The 18337-nt window shown below is 38.5% G+C and overlaps 1 protein-coding gene across 1 annotated transcript in view; it reads left to right on the forward strand.

Moving 5' to 3' along the window:
* The first annotated feature begins 2319 nt into the window (after window positions 1-2319).
* LOC103106450 (uncharacterized) overlaps window positions 2320-18337 on the forward strand; it is a 60649-nt gene continuing 44631 nt past the window's right edge. Inside the window, exon 1 of the transcript XR_464520.3 lies at window positions 2320-2588. The gene's annotated coding sequence lies outside the window, so the exon portion shown is untranslated. The remainder of the gene's footprint in view (window positions 2589-18337) is intronic.

Consider the following 18337-nt stretch of genomic DNA (forward strand, 5'->3'; position numbering starts at 1 on the left):
CTTGTCAGCGAATCCATTTTCCAAGTCCCCCCTCCCTCTTTTTGTGTTTTTTTTTTAAATTTATTTATTGTGGGGCTTGTTTGCCTGGAAGGACCTGGGGCTGAAATCCTCCCAGAGGAGTGTTGGTTCCCCTTCCTCAGGACCTTGAGCACCCACATCTGGAGAAAGGAGGAAGCCGCTGGCAAGATCACAGGGGCCACTGCTGACCAAGGTGAAGTAATATTGAAGCTCTTTCAGCAGCAAGGATCTCGCGCAATGGATTCCTGGGGATGTACATGTTCCTGCCTGGGCATTTTCCTGCTCTCTAACTCTGGCTGTGTAAGAGGCAACCACCTGTACGAAAGGGAGGGAGAAGAGGGAAGGAGAAAGGGAATGGAGGAAAGGACGAATGTTGGGGAGGGCATGTTTCATGTGCTTAAGATTTATTTTTGCAAGAGGCTTTGAGGAATCTTGATTTACTTCAGTACAATTGATTTTTATGGGGGCTGTGTAACTAAGACGTAAACAGTTATGGGATTGGGAATGGAAAAGGGGGCTGTATATGTCTGTGTGGGATGTGAGGGAAAAGAAGGCTTTCAATTTTTAAGCACAAAGAAATAACAAACAATGGAGAAATAGATTTACAAATATTATTATGAGGAAAGAAAACCATCAGTATGGCGCAAGGCTACAGACTCATTCCCTCTACTTTTCTTCCTCCAACCTAAATTTTGAGAACTACGTATAATGTGAATAGTGTTTCTATGCAGTGGATCAGACTGACAAGAGAACCACTGTTAGTAATCTCAATGATGGCTGTATAATAGCGTATATACATCTACTTGTCTACAGAACCCCTCCATCAAGCTTAAAGCAATGAATCAAACCCTAAACTACAGGGTATAAAATATCCCCAGTTGTAAAGAATGGAGGGAAGAGGGAGGGCTAGTAGGGAGGAGGAGTGCGGTGTGTGTGTGTGTGTGTGTGTGTGTGTGTGTGTGTGTGTGTGTGTGTGTTGGGGGGCGGGGTGGAGAGATTGTGAGGGATTTCTTTTAGAAAGACCAGACTGGTCGCTGCAAGCTATTCTATTTTGGTGATTTAGGAAGACACCCGCCATATATAACGTTTAAGACTGATAATATCATTGCACGGCTAGATAAATAAAGCACTGGCCAATCGTAGGGTCAGCTATCGATCTCTAGATTCACACAGGAAAAAGGAGAGAGTGTGATTGTCCGGGTGTGTGTCTCAGCGTGTTAGCGGGGTAGCATGTGAGTGTGTGTGTGCACGGGTCCCTGTGCATGAGTGTAAGAGTCTACCAGAGAGATCCAGTCTTCAGCTGCGCAAAGGCTCATTAGCATTCCCTGCCCATGGACCTGCACTGACAACTAACAGAGATATCCAGCTCACCACTAGGCCTCCTCTCCTTTTGTCTTCAGATCTCGAGGAGAAACAGATTTCTGTGGGGAAGCTGGAAAGGGAAGTTCCATGTGGTTTTTGGAGATTCTGCAGTAGAAAAAGACCCCGGCAGCATCTTACTACCTCGGGGTTTTGTTGTTGTTTTTATTTGCTTTAAAACTTCACTTCTAGAAAAGACACTTTGATTGTCCTCAATCCTTAAAGAAAGAAAGAAAGAAAGAAAGAAAGAAAGAAAGAAAGAAAGAAAGAAAGAAAGAAAGAAAGAAAGAAAGAAAGAAAGAAAGAAAAGATGTTAAACCGTAGAGAAAATATTAGAAAATATTGTACCACCTTTCCGTGACGACAGGCAGAGGGGGAGATATTTTGCGTACTTTGTGTGTCTGTCTCTGTTTAGGTGTACTTAAAAATGTATAGCAACAGGAGTTTGAACTTTTTGTTTCATGCTTTCGTTTATTGTTCTCGTTCATAAGCTAACCTTTCTACCTTAAAACAACAAACTGGCCAATTATTATGGTGGTGGTGTGTTCCTTTACTGAGTTTCCCATTTAAAAAAAAACCACTATGGTCAGAAAGGAAACATTTTATACCAAGTTTCAGAAATAGATCCATTTTTCTCTGGTCAGAGAAACATTCTTAAATCCTTGTTAGTCTGCACGTTTTAAAAATCTGAATTGCAACTTGGATGCGAAACTATCTTTTAACCCTATTTCCCAAGGGTAACGTTTCAACTTTCCTTGCAGCACTAGGCGGTTCTCCTTGCACTTGTATAAAACTCGTCAGATAGTTTTACACTGAGTATACAAATTATCCCATGTTGACAGATGTTTGTCACTTAGTAACTTCTTTCCAAGTTTTCTCCCCCCCCCCCCCAGCCTCCTTTCCAGCGTGCTTTGTTGTTTTAAAATATGCATGTCTCTCACTGGAATGCCAGTCACGAGTGCAAACTTTGTGTCCAACCTCCCACATGAAATGATCCTTTTATAGGGAACTCGATATGTCTCAATCTGCACTTCACTCAAAGCCTCTGGATATGGGGCGCTCACTTGGTCCCAGCTCCAAAATAACTCAGCAGAAAAGAGTTTTCACCTAAAACAAAATCCCCACGAATGTCTCCCAGGGAAGAAATATAGCTCCCATAATTAAAGGAGGCAGCGACCAGAGGGGGAATGCAGCCGGCAACCAAAACAAAAGTAAGAGTTTTATTTATTTGCTGATTGAACTTGGGTTGTCACTAACAGCAGGTTCAGCCCCATGAAGCCCTTGGAGTTAAGCGTTATGTGTTTGCAGGGTAGAGGTGTGAGTCTGTGAAGGAAAGGGAGGAATAGGACCCGCGAGGAGAAAAACTGAAAGAAGCCACTGAAACTTCGTGAGACAGAAAGTGATCTCTGAGACGATTCCAGACAGTTTCCTTGCCTTGGTTTTGAATAAGGAGTTGTAACTCAGGAATTGGCAGGTGCTCGTGGTGGCGGTGGTGGAAAGAATGGAAAGGAGGGGTGGAGAAATAGGAACAATGATTCCATGTGATCACTACCAGAAAAACGAAAACTTTCTGCTTCTCCGAAGAAATATGACAGCAGGAGGATTCTCAGGCTGGGCGGGGGGAGGTGTTATGGGGCGGAAGCGTTGGTGTAGAGCTCCACTTGGAGAGAACTCTTCAGAGAAGAAAGTTAAAGGCTGACAGAAGAATTTCACTTAGTTTAAAAGACCTCCACCCACGTTGGGAAAAGTTGGCTGTTGGATGGCAATGTGAACTCAGAGACATTTTTTTCACTTTTGCCGTATTTTAATGAATTTCATAAATTTAAATAGAGTATGGCACGGGATGCACATTTCTGGATCAGGGAAAGATCCTGCAGGCTGTTGAACGACTAACAAGCTAAAGGCGTTATAGAGAACCAAATAAGAGTACTCGAGCTGCAGTGTATTTCTGTTAAAAAGGAGAAACTTTACAACTGATGGAAAACAGATGCATTTTTTCTCCCTCTCTGAAACAGTTACTCTTTTTTACTGATGCGGAGTGACGTCACCAATTGCTTGACCTATCATCTTCGGATGGAGAGAGAGGAGGAGTGGGGAAAGGGGTGGGGGGAAGGGGGAGTGATGGAGGAGAAGGCAGAGAAAGAAAGAGAGGAAGAGAAGGGGTGAGCAAAAAGACACTGTCAAGAGACCGAGGTCATGAGAAGAGACTTATTAAGAGAGAATGTCCTGTCCCTGGCTTTTGGTGGACTTTTTTTTTTCTTTTCTGGCCGAACTTCCATAAGAAGTGTGCAAAACAATGCTTGAAAAGCTCATGATTGATATGACACCTTTCCCCACTTTCCACTCTATCTACATATTCTAACATATGGAAAGCTTGCAGGCCCTGTGCACTTATAGAAGCTGATAATGCATTAGCTTTCAGCAATATTTACAGCACCACTTTTAATACACACCAGATGGTTTTCGACTGTGCCACCCCAGCCAGCTCGCTCCTAGATTTTACTCAGCAGCATTTTGTTGCAATTATACTGCATGCTGAGACCAATTTTATTGGTGACCTATTTTTCATATTTGCAGTATTTTGTGTTTAAAATCCCCTCCATGGCCTTTTGGAAAAGGGCAATACTGAGAGGAATAGTCTAGGAGTGGAGAGCGGCAAATAGTTTTCGAAATACAAATTACACCTACGGAAGAACTATATACACTTTCATTTTGAACACAGAACATATATGTGATTTCATACAAAAAATCTCATGAACACACGTATTGAAAGTCCTTATTTTTATTTTGTTATATTTCTATGTCATTTATTTTCCTGAATGTAAATAAATTTGCTTATAAATATTGAATACAATTAATTGTTATGCCACTGATTTACCTTAGGCACTGGATTACTCAAGTAACCTAGGGCAAAGAGAAGGGAAAAACTTCTCCTGGGCATATTTCTATGGTGGGAAAGTAGCTAAAAATATTTTCTGTGAATTGGAATTCCTACAGGCTGGGGTTTTAGATCAAGCTATGTATGAAATAGGCATTCAAAGGGAACTGTGTATTTTCTAGAGAAGGGGTACAGGAAGAGAAATCACCCCCAGGATAGAAAATAATGCTCAGTACCTGTTATCTTCTTATGCAGAAGGCCACAATGAGAATCATATTTGGCATGGAGGGGCAGGCTTTCAACTTTATTTCACGCAAAGTAAATAATCTCTAATGTACTATAGAGGGACTTTGTTTTGCACGGAACAAAATAAATATCCAATTTACTATGTTGCAGGTGTGTTCTTCCTACACAAACTCTTTTCCCACTTTAATAGGAACTCTTTAATTTTTCCTCTCTCCTGGTAAAACCACAGATGTTTATTTTATTGATATAACCTATACCATAGTTATGTTGAGAATAATATGCCTCAACCAACAGCCATTTAGCAAATAATAGAGGCGTTCTGGATGCTTTCCAATGTTACACATGTACTTGGTCATAAAATGATATGTGAAAAAAATTAACATCTGCTTTCCTAAAATAAAGTGTGCCAAGCAGCTTTTTATGAATGCTTCCCTCATTTTAAAAAGAAATATGTAGAGATAAACTGGCATCCATATGTATAGCATATTTATAATGGTTTTAGGATTTAAAGGTAGCTATTCATTGCATAAGCTATTTAAAACTAACGTTTTAAAAGCTACTTAACCTCAGACATCCTTGAGTGTGAAGTATTCCAAATGATATCATTTAAAGAAGACTTTTCTGTAATTTAATTACACATGAAGGCAGAACTGTACATGAGCCATATACCTTCTCCTGAGCTTAATAGCATTCTAACTTACATTTTATTTACCTCATTTCTCAGCACGGTTCCCAGGCCCTTCAGAAGGCAGAGCTGGAAAGTTTAGTTGGGATTTTTTTGTTGTTGTTGTTGCTGTTTAATTCCACTATTAGGAAATGAGGCATACCTTTGAATTATTTCATTAAGCTTTGGCCTTTTGGGGGAAGGGGTGGGAACTATAATCATTAGTGCCTTTTTATTATTTCTACAATAAATGGCTGGATTCTTTGCTGAATAAGCTGCTTGAATGTTTTGCAGATGTTCCACTTAGATCAGATCTGACCCTCTATTTCCTCCCAAATAAGTCTCCAAAACTCTCCCATCAGTGTCCCTTCTCCAAGGTATCCTTGCCCAAATCTAACCCCTTTCCCAATTTTGGCAGGTTTCTATGTGTGAGACACAGTCAGGAACTTTATACTATCTATACACACACACATACACACACACACACACACACACACACACACACACAACCTCCCACCCACTGAGTATGACAGAGCAAGGGAAAGAAAAAGTGAAGACATGAGGAAGAAGAAAAGGGAATGGGAAGGAGGAAACTAGGAGGAAGTATATGGTCTAGAAGTTAATAACTTTCGTGTGAGAACCCAATTTTAACTTGTTCTTATTTCATTCCCATTGGGAATTTAAGCTTCCACCTCTTGGTGTGTCCGAATCTCTTTTTGCAGACTGGAAATGGAAATGTTTACTTGCAAATTGCTCTGCACATCTCTTGTGAAAGGAGTTAGTTCTGTGGCTTTTCCATGACAAGGCCAGTTTGACTGGAATAGTTGTGTGGGTTACACATATATTTAGAGATTCGGTTAAATACCTAAACCACACACCCACCCTTGTAAATACTCTTGGAAATGGGTTGATGTGTAGCATAAAGTCTTCATTAACAAAGGACTCTCCTAATAGCAAGATATGTCGACACGTGACTATACTACATATTGGAAAGAGACCATTTGGGTCACCTTTTCAAAATCCCCCACATCCCTACACTGATGAAGGTCAAGGCTCCATGGACAGAGGCCATCTATTCTTAATGTTAAGTGTAGCTTCTTGACTTAAAAAGAATGGTCCTGACCAGGCAGATCCTCCAGTCAATAACTCGCTCAGCTCCAGCTGGAAACCAACGCTCTAGGGACGACATTATGGGCTGCTTGTTGCCGCTTTGTGGCCTACTCTAGCTCTGATTAGAGAAGTACTTCTCCCTCTTGTTAGAGAATCAACATCTCTAATCTTTATATCGGCAACTTGAAAACATCTTGGACAGAAATGTGGATTTGGTAGGGAGGGGCACCTGCCGAGAGAGGGAGGAGAATTTGTGTATATGTGAAAGCTGCCTTGTGGGTGTATAGGGAAGAGGTTAAAGAAATGGCCCCTCTCTGAGTGACAGGAACCCTTTTCAGAGGCCAAATGAAGGGGGGGGGGGCGGCAAGAAATGCTGCTGATATGAATAGGAGAATTTTCAAGGTTTCACAGATTTTTTAAAAAGACCATTTTAAATAGGAAGGATGCTACTGTATGCACTTTACGTGCATTTCCATGGGAAGTAGGAGGAGTATTACCCATTAACTTGCCGTTCCCAGCCCCTGTCCTTCCAGGTTGGTAAAATCAATTAAAATATGTTAAGTGACCTGAAGTTTATATTTATGTGAAGGCTTTTGGACAAGCAGTGGACAAGGCTATTGGGGGGTAGTCCTTCTTTAAGATAGGGGGTCTTTATTTAAAGGTGGTGTATTTATGGGAAGAGAAAAGGAATATCTTACAATGCTCTCACTAAGCCCTGATAACAAAACCTGTCACATCTTTACTTCTTACTAGCAAAGAGATAGTGTCCTCATCTGAATATCTCTGGAGTAGTTATTAGATCCTACCCTGAGAAATCAGTTCGGGGGAAGGAAAGCACATGGCATAGATTTTTTGAAAAACCTTGCCCATGTCTCAAGTCGGAGAAATTTAAATATCTTTCCCCCAAACTGATTCTTTTCTAGAATATCTATCAATTGTCTGTTTTATTTAACATTTCTTTCCATGGAGTATCATGACAATTTTATTATGATTCCTCCTGTATTTTTACTCTTGATAAAAATATTTAAATAATGTGAAATGAAAAATGCAAGGAATAAAAAAAATCTGTAAAAAGAAGAAGGTGGTCCTTTTACTGGGAACCAAAGGAAAAACAGTATGTAGATGAAGTGTGCGGTAAAGGCTGTTTGGAAGTCCATCCTAATTCCCTTGAGCTCAGACATTACTTTATATTTGATCATCGGAAGTTTGCTACACAGAAGTAAGGCAGACTTGGTGCGAGAGTCACCCAGATATCCTTTTTTTCCCCTTCCCTAAAACTGGAACTATTCTTGGAGATGGCCTCAGTGATGAACTCAGCCGTTTCACAGACTCTAGACTGAGTGGGAACATAGCTTCTATTGAGCCTAGAATGTTACCTGTGCCCATGCAAACATCGAGATGGCTTTTCTCTGGCCTTGCTTGGGAACTACTACTTCAGGCAGCAGATAGGGAGGGCTTCAGATGAAGTGTTCAGCAAGCAATATATGCCAGGCCATATTCTGAGATTCCCCTGCTATTCGGTGAGTCTGTGTATGTTTCATTTGGTATTTACTTTCTGACCTTAGTCTTTCTGGATTACAAAAGTCCCTACAAGTAACATCAATAAATCCAAACAAAAATAAGACAGATTTCCTCATCGATGTGTAATAAAGTTAAAGGACATTGTTTTGTCAGACAAGCGCTAAGTAGAAAATAAATCTCAGGGTCTGGGGAAACAAAATGGAGCGCTGTTGGCATGTGTGTAAATTTACTTTTAAAAGCAATAAATCAATGTTAAATTAAACAGCTGGGTACCCTATCATGGAGGAGGTTTCATGTTTAAGAAGATCTGGATGGGGAAATGTGCTATTTAACAAGATGCCGAAAAAAGCTAAACCTTCACTGGGATCCCAGGCGATGCATGCCTGTGAACTTCTTCAATGAACTTTAGAGGGAAAAGAGTGGGGGTGGGGGGTGCGCTGCAGAACGAACGGATGGTATGCACAATCCAACTTCAACTCTGCTGCACGTTTCCCAGGCATAAGCAGGCATGGGAGACTTCACAAAAATGCCTTAGATGTTTTCCAAGGTGGCATTTATGCAAGCTCTGAAGTCTCTTTCTTTTATTGGCTTAGTTTTGGTTGGGTGTCTTTATTTTTGTAAATACTAAAACCTGTGGAGATGTTTTAATGAGCATGTTGGGCATGTGATTATATGAAGACTCCTTTCTTCTGAGATATTGTGCTGTGAATGAAAATACAAAACTGGGACTACAAAGAGATCTGCTATTTCATATTGATTTCACTGACATTGGAATATCTGTTCACCTCAACTCAGATCTGCTGATATTTCCTTTCCCAAGAGTTTATTCAAGCTCTTGCTTTTCTAATGGGGAGGAGAACTCCCAAACAATAGGAAATTCAAGGCTCTGGCCCTGTATTATAAGAACAACATAAACCAATAAGTTACCTCATAGGTGATCTTGAATAGTAGGAAATCACAAACCATTTTGAGACATATTCGGGTCAAAGCAGAGAGCATTTCTGACATAAAATGGAATTTCAGAGGGCTCTGACAAAGATTTTAGGAAAGAGGCATAAAGTGTGATGAGTTATTTTCTTCCTTCCTGTGCACATCAGCTGGCCAAAGGGAAATGGTGAAAAACTCCTTTACAGAAAGGTGGGGAAAGAAGCATACATTGAATTCATATCAGAAACACAACTGTTTTATTTGGAAATACAAAAATTAATGTAGTTCCAAAGACTATTCCTATAATTGAAAAGAAACTTTCCACAGAAGGTTTTCCTCTTATGTCCCCTCACCTCGACAGGCTACAAACTAATCAAATTTGGACCTTTTCTTTGGCTTCTCTTCAACCAAAGGGAGAAAAGATCTAAAGGGAAATTTTGGGAGAAGACAGAAATGATATAATTTATGTTTAAAACACAGTATTTCATGTTTCCTTATTTTTTCAAAAGTAAACATGCCTCTGGCTCAGAAGAAAGCCTGGACTACTTTGTAAATTTAGAATAATCTCTCTAAGCCAGGACGTCCATCTTATCTGTCTCTGCTGTCCCCCAATTCTGTCGTATTCACGGGCGAGTGTGGGGACACATGCGCGCGCACACACATATACTTGATAGTGCAGACTGATACAGGATGGAAAAATCCAAAGACAGATTAATTTTTGATGGAAGCAAGGGACAATGACTAGTTGCTTTTTCGGGAAATATACCAAAGAGGATGCAATCTAGTCACCAAAGTGAAATTTATCAAAGAGAGGTTGGAGAAAAGAATCTGACTGTGAGCACTGAATCCAGGTAGGTTGGGCGGAGAGTTCAAGTTTTCAGCAACTGAGCATTCAGTCACCTCTCTCCCTCTTCTGGCTCCAATTCTCTATTCTCTTTTCTTTGGTGCACTTTGATTCTAAATTTGCTTGCTAGATGGCGCTCTGTGTCTCAGGACTTTTCAATTCAGAATTCAAGTAGCTCTTTAGCATCTTGTTCTCAACCAGTTGTGGGCATTCTATTATCACAGCATTATTATTATTGTCATTGTTTTTGCTATTATTATAATTTTAATTCGAGAGGAATATAGACTAGAGAGGCTCCTGATAATCATCATAATAAAACTATCTTGCAATATCTAACACAGCTACACAAAACCTTTTTATGGCTCAGCTAATATTCTGCTGCATTTCACAAAACATATTGGTAATTTTTGCCTTAGATAATTTAACTGGGTCTTAGAGAAACTAGTACTGTCAGACTTCCTTCACAATGCTTGCATTTCACCACAAAATTCCCTTCCCCTCCTTTTAACCCCCTAACCCTCCTCCCCCTTCTTGTTTCAGAAAGAATGGAGCCGGGTGTTGAAGTGATTTTTCTTCTTAAATCTGACTCATTAATTGATCCAAATTCGTATGGTTAGTTTAGAACCTAAATACGATAACACCTACACCCTATCTTTTAATTATTCAAGGAGATTGGAAGGAAAATATCCATGCCATAAATAATAGAAACCTACAGCGAAGCTTATTTTACATGTGAGAATTATGATTTATAGCCCAAACGTGTTTTAATCACTGTAACCTATCTCTTTGGAATTCCACACCCTTTAATTGTTTTCATTTTCTTTAAGGACCTAGAGAAATTTAAATGAAAAGTATAAGCTTCTGTTGGGAAAAACAAGAATGAACCAGTAAACTCTTTTGTCCAAGGAACATGCCAGTTTCACAATATACACTATTCTTATTCATATACCTTTAAAGAAGAGGTTGGGGATGGGTACTGGTAAGAACCAATTCAAATACAACAGGATTTTACAAGTTATTCAGGGTTTTGCGGTTTAAAATTTTTTTTTTTTTACTGGAGGATGATTGTACTATCCTTGGGGTTGGGGGGTGGTGGAGGGAGAGAGAGAGAGAGAGAGAGAGAGAGAGAGAGAGAGAGAGAGAGAGAGAGAGAGAGAGAGAGAGAGAGAGAGAGAGAGAGAGAGAGAGAGAGAGAGAGAGAGAGAATATAACATTCAGAGTTTGGAGTGTTTGGAAATCTTTTCTCATATCCTGGCTCTGAGACTACGATCTCTTCTAAGTTGCTCTCTAGGTGTTAGGCTGAAACTAGGAGGCGCTGAAAACCTAAGGCGGAAAATTTACAACTTGATCAGCCCCAGCCACACACCAAAAACCTGCTACTGTTGCGAACATATGTTCTGGATTAAGTTAAGCAAATGGCTCTCGTTTTCGCGGGGTTGAAAGTTGATCAGGAAAACTTAAATCCGAGGGAGTCTTGCTTTGGTTGGGGCTCCAGATCCTCAAACACTTACAAATCCCTTTCAACTCTCGAATAAAATATCCGTTTACTTAAGAGATTTCCCGCATTTGTTGCATTTCAGTATGATCCCAGTTTACAGCCTTTCATGAGTTAAATACTATTAGATATTAATTTCTGGAAACCCCTAGGAAAAGACTATACCATTTCTAAAGTTGACTTCTAAGTTGAGAAATGGCGTGTATTTTTTCCATCTGATTTTGGTTTTTATTAGTAGAGTGCTGTACAAACTGCAACTCTTTAAAATGAGTTCATTTAATCTTTTTCCTCTTTTTTACACTTACCCATTTTCCCTTCAACCAATAAGTAGAACTTACTTTAATGTCTTTTTAAGTTTTCAAGCATCAGAAGACCAGATTAATAATTTTTCACAGTATTCAATAAATGAAGGAGTGTTACTCAAGTCTTCCATTTTATCAAAACATGAAAGTGGTCCTTTTACTAAGTATGATGCACTGTCTTTCTGCACCCCACTTCAGTCGTTCTGAAGCCTCTCAAACCCCTTTATCTTCACACCGGTTTATAGTTTAGTTTCTACAGACTGTAAAAGTGCTCTACAAGTTTAGTCTACAATTTTCCATTCCCAACAATGTCAATTAAAAAAAAAATATTCGCCTGGTAGAAACTGGAGCGACTTTTCTTGGTAGCAATCGTCTGATTGCTCTCCCGGGCATTTTTGAGGGTTATGATGCTCATTTGGCATATTTTAGCCAAACTTGTTAGATTGAAATTTCATATTAGTATTTACACTTCACTTTTCTCCTAAAGGGTCTTGGAAAATGTTGGAGAGATTATTGATTTCCAAGAAGCCAAATAAAGAAATCTGTTCCTTGATAAGATATGAAATACACACTTTTCTTTGACTAAATAGGCAGTGTACATGTGACATTGACAAACGACCGAAGGGCGAGGAAAGTCATTTAGAGAGACTTTGAAGGGTTACTTGGAGGAGTGGGGGGGGGGGGGGGAGGGAGAACGGAATGGAAAGGATTTCACAATAGCATATCCAAATAGGAAAAATTCTGATGAAAAGAAAAGTTGCCTTCGAACTAGAAAACTGTTTTGTTTTGAATAATTTTAAATGAGCCCAGATGAGCCAAAACATCATTATAGTAAAGAAGCTCCGCTCACAAATTGAGGGTTAGAATGTTCTGTATACGTGAAATTATTTGAGAGGGGAAAAAAGCTTCCCCAACTTCCTTTCTTGCTCTCTTCACCGGGAAAATATCAGTATGCTGATACTGTAATACTTAAAGTGGAGGTATATCTGGTTCTTGTTGAAGCTTATTCATTCCTCTGACTGAGATTCAGAATATATCCCTAAGAAAATAATTAAACAAGCAGAGGTATAGAAAAGGACGTTCATTCCGTCCTCCACCTCCCCCCCTCCCCCCGCCCCTCTCCAAGAGGTAACGAAAATCTCCTAGCAGAAAAGAGGTTCAAGGAAGCTGGAGAAACAGTAGCTAGAGAAGGAATTCAGGAAAAGTTTACCTGTATAGCCTCAAATACATTTGTTACCCCTTATCGTTAGCAAAACACAACAGCCAGATAAAAAGCATCCATACTCTCATTCCTCCTTTTTCCCTTTTTAAGGTTGCCTCTCCCTCCAGTAATTTCAAATATCTAGAACAATATTTCATTACTGGAGAGCAAGAACCATACCAGATGGAATGAAATGTCCCCAAACAATTACCTAACTTGTCTTCTGCTAAAAGGTCCTGACTGACAAAATAATGGGAAGAATAAAGTTGGATTGTGCTAAACGATCTAGTCTTAACCTACCAAGTATTCCAGGTTACTATTCAACAGGTTCGACTTACTGTCCCTGAAAACTTTAAGCTGTCTGAGGTGTAGCCTTGAATCTTATTAGCTATCGCAGGGAATCAACTATTTAAATGGGAAAGTCGCATCCAGGGCTGAAATAGCTCCTATCTTGGATGAGTTCTGAGCTGTGAGACTGAAACAATTTTAGGCATTTGTGAACAACAAAAAGAGTGATTTTCAAAGTCCTAAAGTTTTTCCCCAAATATAAACAAATTCTTCTTTGGAAAGAATCTTGGGGTACCGGGTGGGGATGAGAGAAGGTGTCAGATGAGGAGGAAGCATTTAGATAGGAAAGTATTTGAGAGTGATGGGCTACAAGGGAAAGCACCTGATTTAAGCCATCCCACTAAATCTGGGGAGAAACGTGAAAAGCGAAAATAACAAAACATTTTTATTACTAAAAAGCAATAGGACAATATAGTATTTTAGTAAAATTTCGTCCAAACTAGGAGAGACTTCAAAAATCGACACTTGCGCAAATGCCTGGTTTTCAGTAATATGTCCAATCGGTTCATTAATAACTGTATTAGAATATCGGAATATAGAGTAAATTTTGGAAGGTGATGGTCCACAGAAGTTTTATTTCACAGAAGCTTGTTGGATTAAGCTCTATTCCCAGACTTTTCCTAGAAAGTTTTGCGATAAAATGAATTTAAAATACTTCTGAACTATCAATTAGCTTGCCACGTTTAGTTTTGTGACTATCTCATCTACCTATAAGTTTTCTTTTTTGTCCACAACGTGGGTACAAGGGGGAAGGAGTGCTGTAGTGGATTAGGGATAGGGGCAGGGGTGGGGAAGGAAAGTTTAAGCTTACTGAAGCCACACCAAGGGAAAACATATCCGATAGAACAAGGTCCGGTTTATTTTATTTGAAATCATCCTGTTTTAGAAACAGCAAAGCAACTCAGGTGTTGCCAGGGTGACAATGATAGGATAAAAGATAAGGCTATGATCTTCCTTTTGTATGGTTTACGTAAGTCGAATTGTAACAGGATCGGGGAGGAGGTGGAGAAATGAGGAGTTGTAGAGAAGTGCAGGAAAGACAACTTGAGGCTTCGGTAGAAGAAAAAGTGGGGGATTGAAGTAAATATTTCAACTTTTTGGTGCTGTCAAGTAAGTTCCTTGTCAGGCTCTTTAGCGCTGTTGGGCTCAAACCTCCAAGCCTCCTCTCCAGGGGCTGTAATTAACAAGCTGTCTAGAAGCACCAGAGCTCATCAGACAGCTCTGGCCAAGAGCAAATCTGCTTTGCAACAGGGCAGGTGGACTTGGAGGTGCGTCTTTGGATAAAAATAATTCACTTTGGAATTCTCTGGCAATTGAGACCCAATGACAAGGGAGAAAGTGCTCACAGCTCACATTTCTAAATCAGATGATTAGCGTCGAGAGACGCTAAGTAATAGGATAGAGGAGAAATTTTTCCTCAAAGAAAAGTTGCATTACTCTAGAGCCGGGAAAATTATGGAGAAAGGCAGTGTTTTGACCAATGATCAAAGTAGAGACGAGATGTGTGGACAGAGGAGACAAGTAAGGGAAGCGATGTCTAAAGGCTGATAATACGGTGTTGGGGCAATCACATTAAAGAGGACGTGGGGGTAAGGAATGTCACCCACAGATAAGAGGACTTGAAACTGAATAAAGTTTTAGATGCCAAATTTCGTAAGGGTGAAGGGGGGAGAAGGGACAGTTAGAGCCTGGGAGTTAGGAAGCTAAAAGTTGCTAGGGTTTCAAGGCAAAGTGAACGGAGGACTGGGCGCTGTCCATGGTACCGGGGAGGGAGGTTTGACTTGACTTCATTTCACTTTCTCCAAATTGAGTTCAGAAAAAGAGATATTAAAATTTTTTTCAGGGATTTTAGGTTTGGAATCAGATTCTTCTATCCTCCTAAGGCTCCAGAAGTATATACTATTTTATTAGCTTTATAATTTAGATGCCAAGCCTATGAAAATTTTCTCTTTCTTATTCCCTCCAGCCTAGTCAACACTTAATTCAACATTATAAGATAGTTTTATTTTTTAAATGGTCTGTTTCAGATTACATCACTAGCAATCCTTGGTGATCAGACAAATTTAAGTGGGGTGCTGGAGAGGACGAAGAGAGAGATGCAACTTTAAAATCTAAGAAAATATAAAAGAAGTTAGCCATGTCATAATTGTGTGTGAAATATAACCATAGCACAAACTTGTCTCTTAAACAGAATAACCATTTACATACTGGCAAAGCATGTTCTTTAAAATATCTATTACATTTATCCATACTATCCTCCCAAATCCCCGTTGGTACTGAGTTCCTAACTGCTACTGTTGTTCTAAAGGGAAGCATAATAAGAACAATTATTTAATGTTTTTCAAGTATATAAAATGAATATAAACACAAGATTATTCTTAAGGATGATCATTCGTTGAGAATGACTACAATTTCACTATCAGTACTAAAAAGGGCATACTAATAAATGCACTTCCTTTTCTAAAAGAATTTGGTTTTGGTAAGAAAAAGATAGCAGATTACAGAGTCCTTACAAAATATGAGGGAGGGAAATATAATTGTACTATCAAAAATGCCTAACAAGTGAATTAGCCTCTCTATTGGCCCCAAAGAACTTTTAAAAAAGGAGATGACACATCTTGAAAATGTTCCACATAGCACTTTGCTATTTATCCCAAACAGTTAAAAGGATCAATCCTAATTGAATTAATCAGGAAAATTTTGCTTATCTTTGGGAACTAGAATTCATGTTAAAATGAAGGAAAAGGACAAGAATTCAAACAGCTGGCACAATGATCAGCAACTGGCAGCATCTCATTTGATATTTGATATCAAGCACTAGATCAATATTTGTAAGATCAATGCAATTTTAATGGTTTCTTTCAAAACTGTATGAAAGCCAAAATGTTGCATTGATGTGCTGGGGCTATTTTTAGAGCTGATTATTCTAGGGGATGATATCAAGTAATTTGCTGAAGCAAAGGGAAAAAAACCCAATGATATTTTTTTCATTTGATAAATCCTGATTAGCTAAGTTCCCAGAGAAGGTGTGAAACTGAACTGGAGAAAAGCCATTTATTTAACTGTGCTCAGGGGGAAAAAAGCCTTGAAGAAGTCATTTGGAGGTATGAGAAGATGGACTGACTCAGAGATACTTTTTCCAGACACAAGGGGATTAGGTGGTACTTGAGCAAAAAGAAATGGAATGATAAAAGAAAATCCAGGCCTTAAGAGTGCAGGGTCAATCCCCTCATGCACAGAGTTTAGTGGAAAATAATTCAGATTTTTTCTTTCTTTCTCCCAAAACAGCAGTCTTAGAGATATATATGGAGTTCCATTAGTGCTCTCATAAAGGACAAAAGCAGAGGAAATAAAGTAATTATATTTATCTTGCAAACATTTTCTATAAGTTTCTCTATAAGGGCTTAAACAAAAAAGATAATAGCTCAATTTCATTTTAAAACTAAGAAGCAAATAGGCACAAAGAATCTTCTTATTCATACACCCCCATAAACTCATTAAATTTGTTTAAACATTAACTTGAATTCATTTTTTTTTAATTTTACAGGTTTACTTTGAAGCAATTTTCACCCAGTGAAGTGAAAGACCTTCAGACCAAACTCCCTTTTATTTATTGGGAGGTGAAAAGAATAGGCTAGGGTGGTGACTGTAGGTAATAAAAAAAAATACAGAGAGAGAAGGTGAGATATAGTGTTCTCACATGGTGATAAAAAGCAGGGGCGTAACATTTTCAGAACTGGGGAAAAGACAGTCGTAAGTTGTTGGGTTTTTTTTTTAACAAAGATTTTAAAGAAATCAGTTTGAAAGAAATCAAGACTTTCTACTCCTTTAAAAAGAATTATTAAGAGCTCACAATTCCATAGCATTTTAAGATGCAGAAAGTTTTCCTCAACAGCTCTGAGTGAGATAATGTAAGTATTATTCCCAAGAGTAAACTGAGACTTAGAGAGGGCAAGTCACACAAGTCACACTTGGAGTCACACAGGTACTAGGTCATCTTAACTATAAGCACCAGTGAGTGCTTTTTCTTCTTTATGAGACTGCCTCTCTAAAATAATAGAGATGATCTAGGGAATTTCAGATCCTTTATCCCAAAGTTCTTTTGTCTTCACCTGGAGACTGAAGCATTTCACAACTGCCCACCTTTTTCATTTCTTGCCGATTATTTTTCAATAACAATCAGTTGCCTGACGCACAAATTATTGATGAAAATTAGGATGACATGCTATTTTAAACAAAAGGCAAATATCAATTTTGCTAAATAAAATTATACATTCTTTTCTTGTAAACTTGTGATACATGCATCATGAAAGATAAAGTTAATTCTCCAGAGACCAGAGGAAATGCATATGTTCTAGGATTTCACTAACATCATAAAAATATTCACCCTTTGTACAAGTGTTGGCTATTGTAATCCTAAATTGGCAGATTGCCTACAATTAAAAAAAAAACTACTAGTTAAAATAGCATTTGAAAAAGTGAAATAAAGACAATTGTACACACACTCCTTGTCTATACACACATGGAGACTTAGACATTTATGAAGTAAAACTGCTTTTTTTAAAAAATCTGCTACCATATATTTTGGTAAATTGAAAATGAATGTTAGAGCATGCAATTATTGTATAGTCAAAAATCTCATTACTAAAATGTGTGTTTTGTTTATACTTAAGTTGACAATGTGTACTCATATAAATATATGTATTTTGCTATGCTGTATACATATATGGGTATATGTCAAAAGATATCAATATGAATAGGCAAAAATATTCCACATACCTATAAGGGTCTATGTAATGATAGGTCAATTAAATACCCCCTCAGACTCTTCAAATCATTCCCCACTTAAAACAAGGAATGAAACTTTAGTTTAATTATTACTAGCTCTGATGACTTTTTGTTATACCCACATTTTGAAAAAGTTTTTCCTCTATACACATGAAGTACAGTATTTATAATGTAGAATTTCATTAGTGCTTTGCTGTGCTTCTTAAGCCACTTTGAAGTGATGCTAGTGGCTCAAGATCCAAATCTACATGTTAATCTCTAGTTTTGCCTTCAAACAGAATTCAGTTACAAAGAGCTTGGAAAGATTTTGAATCTATTCAAGAGAGGAAAACTCTTTAATTTTCTGAGGAGTAAAAACTCCCCAAGAAACTTCATATAGCTTCTTAGATTTTGCTTAGCATACGTGATAAAACATTGATTGTCACAGTTTGGTGACCCATGAAATTTGGGGGTTAGTTTTCTCTTCAGACCAGAGCATATAATTATGCAAATAAAGAGCTGTCACTGATCTAGTGAAATACTCACAAACACATGCAATCTGAAATTGGACAGAAAAGTGAAAATGGTCGTTGGTGATAAGATGGTGCCATGGTGGTGGTGGTGTTTTTTGCAAGTTTCCAACCAAGTTTTTTTTTT

The sequence above is a fragment of the Monodelphis domestica genome, chromosome 3 (genome assembly GCF_027887165.1).
Source record: "Monodelphis domestica isolate mMonDom1 chromosome 3, mMonDom1.pri, whole genome shotgun sequence".
NCBI lineage: Eukaryota > Metazoa > Chordata > Mammalia > Didelphimorphia > Didelphidae > Monodelphis > Monodelphis domestica.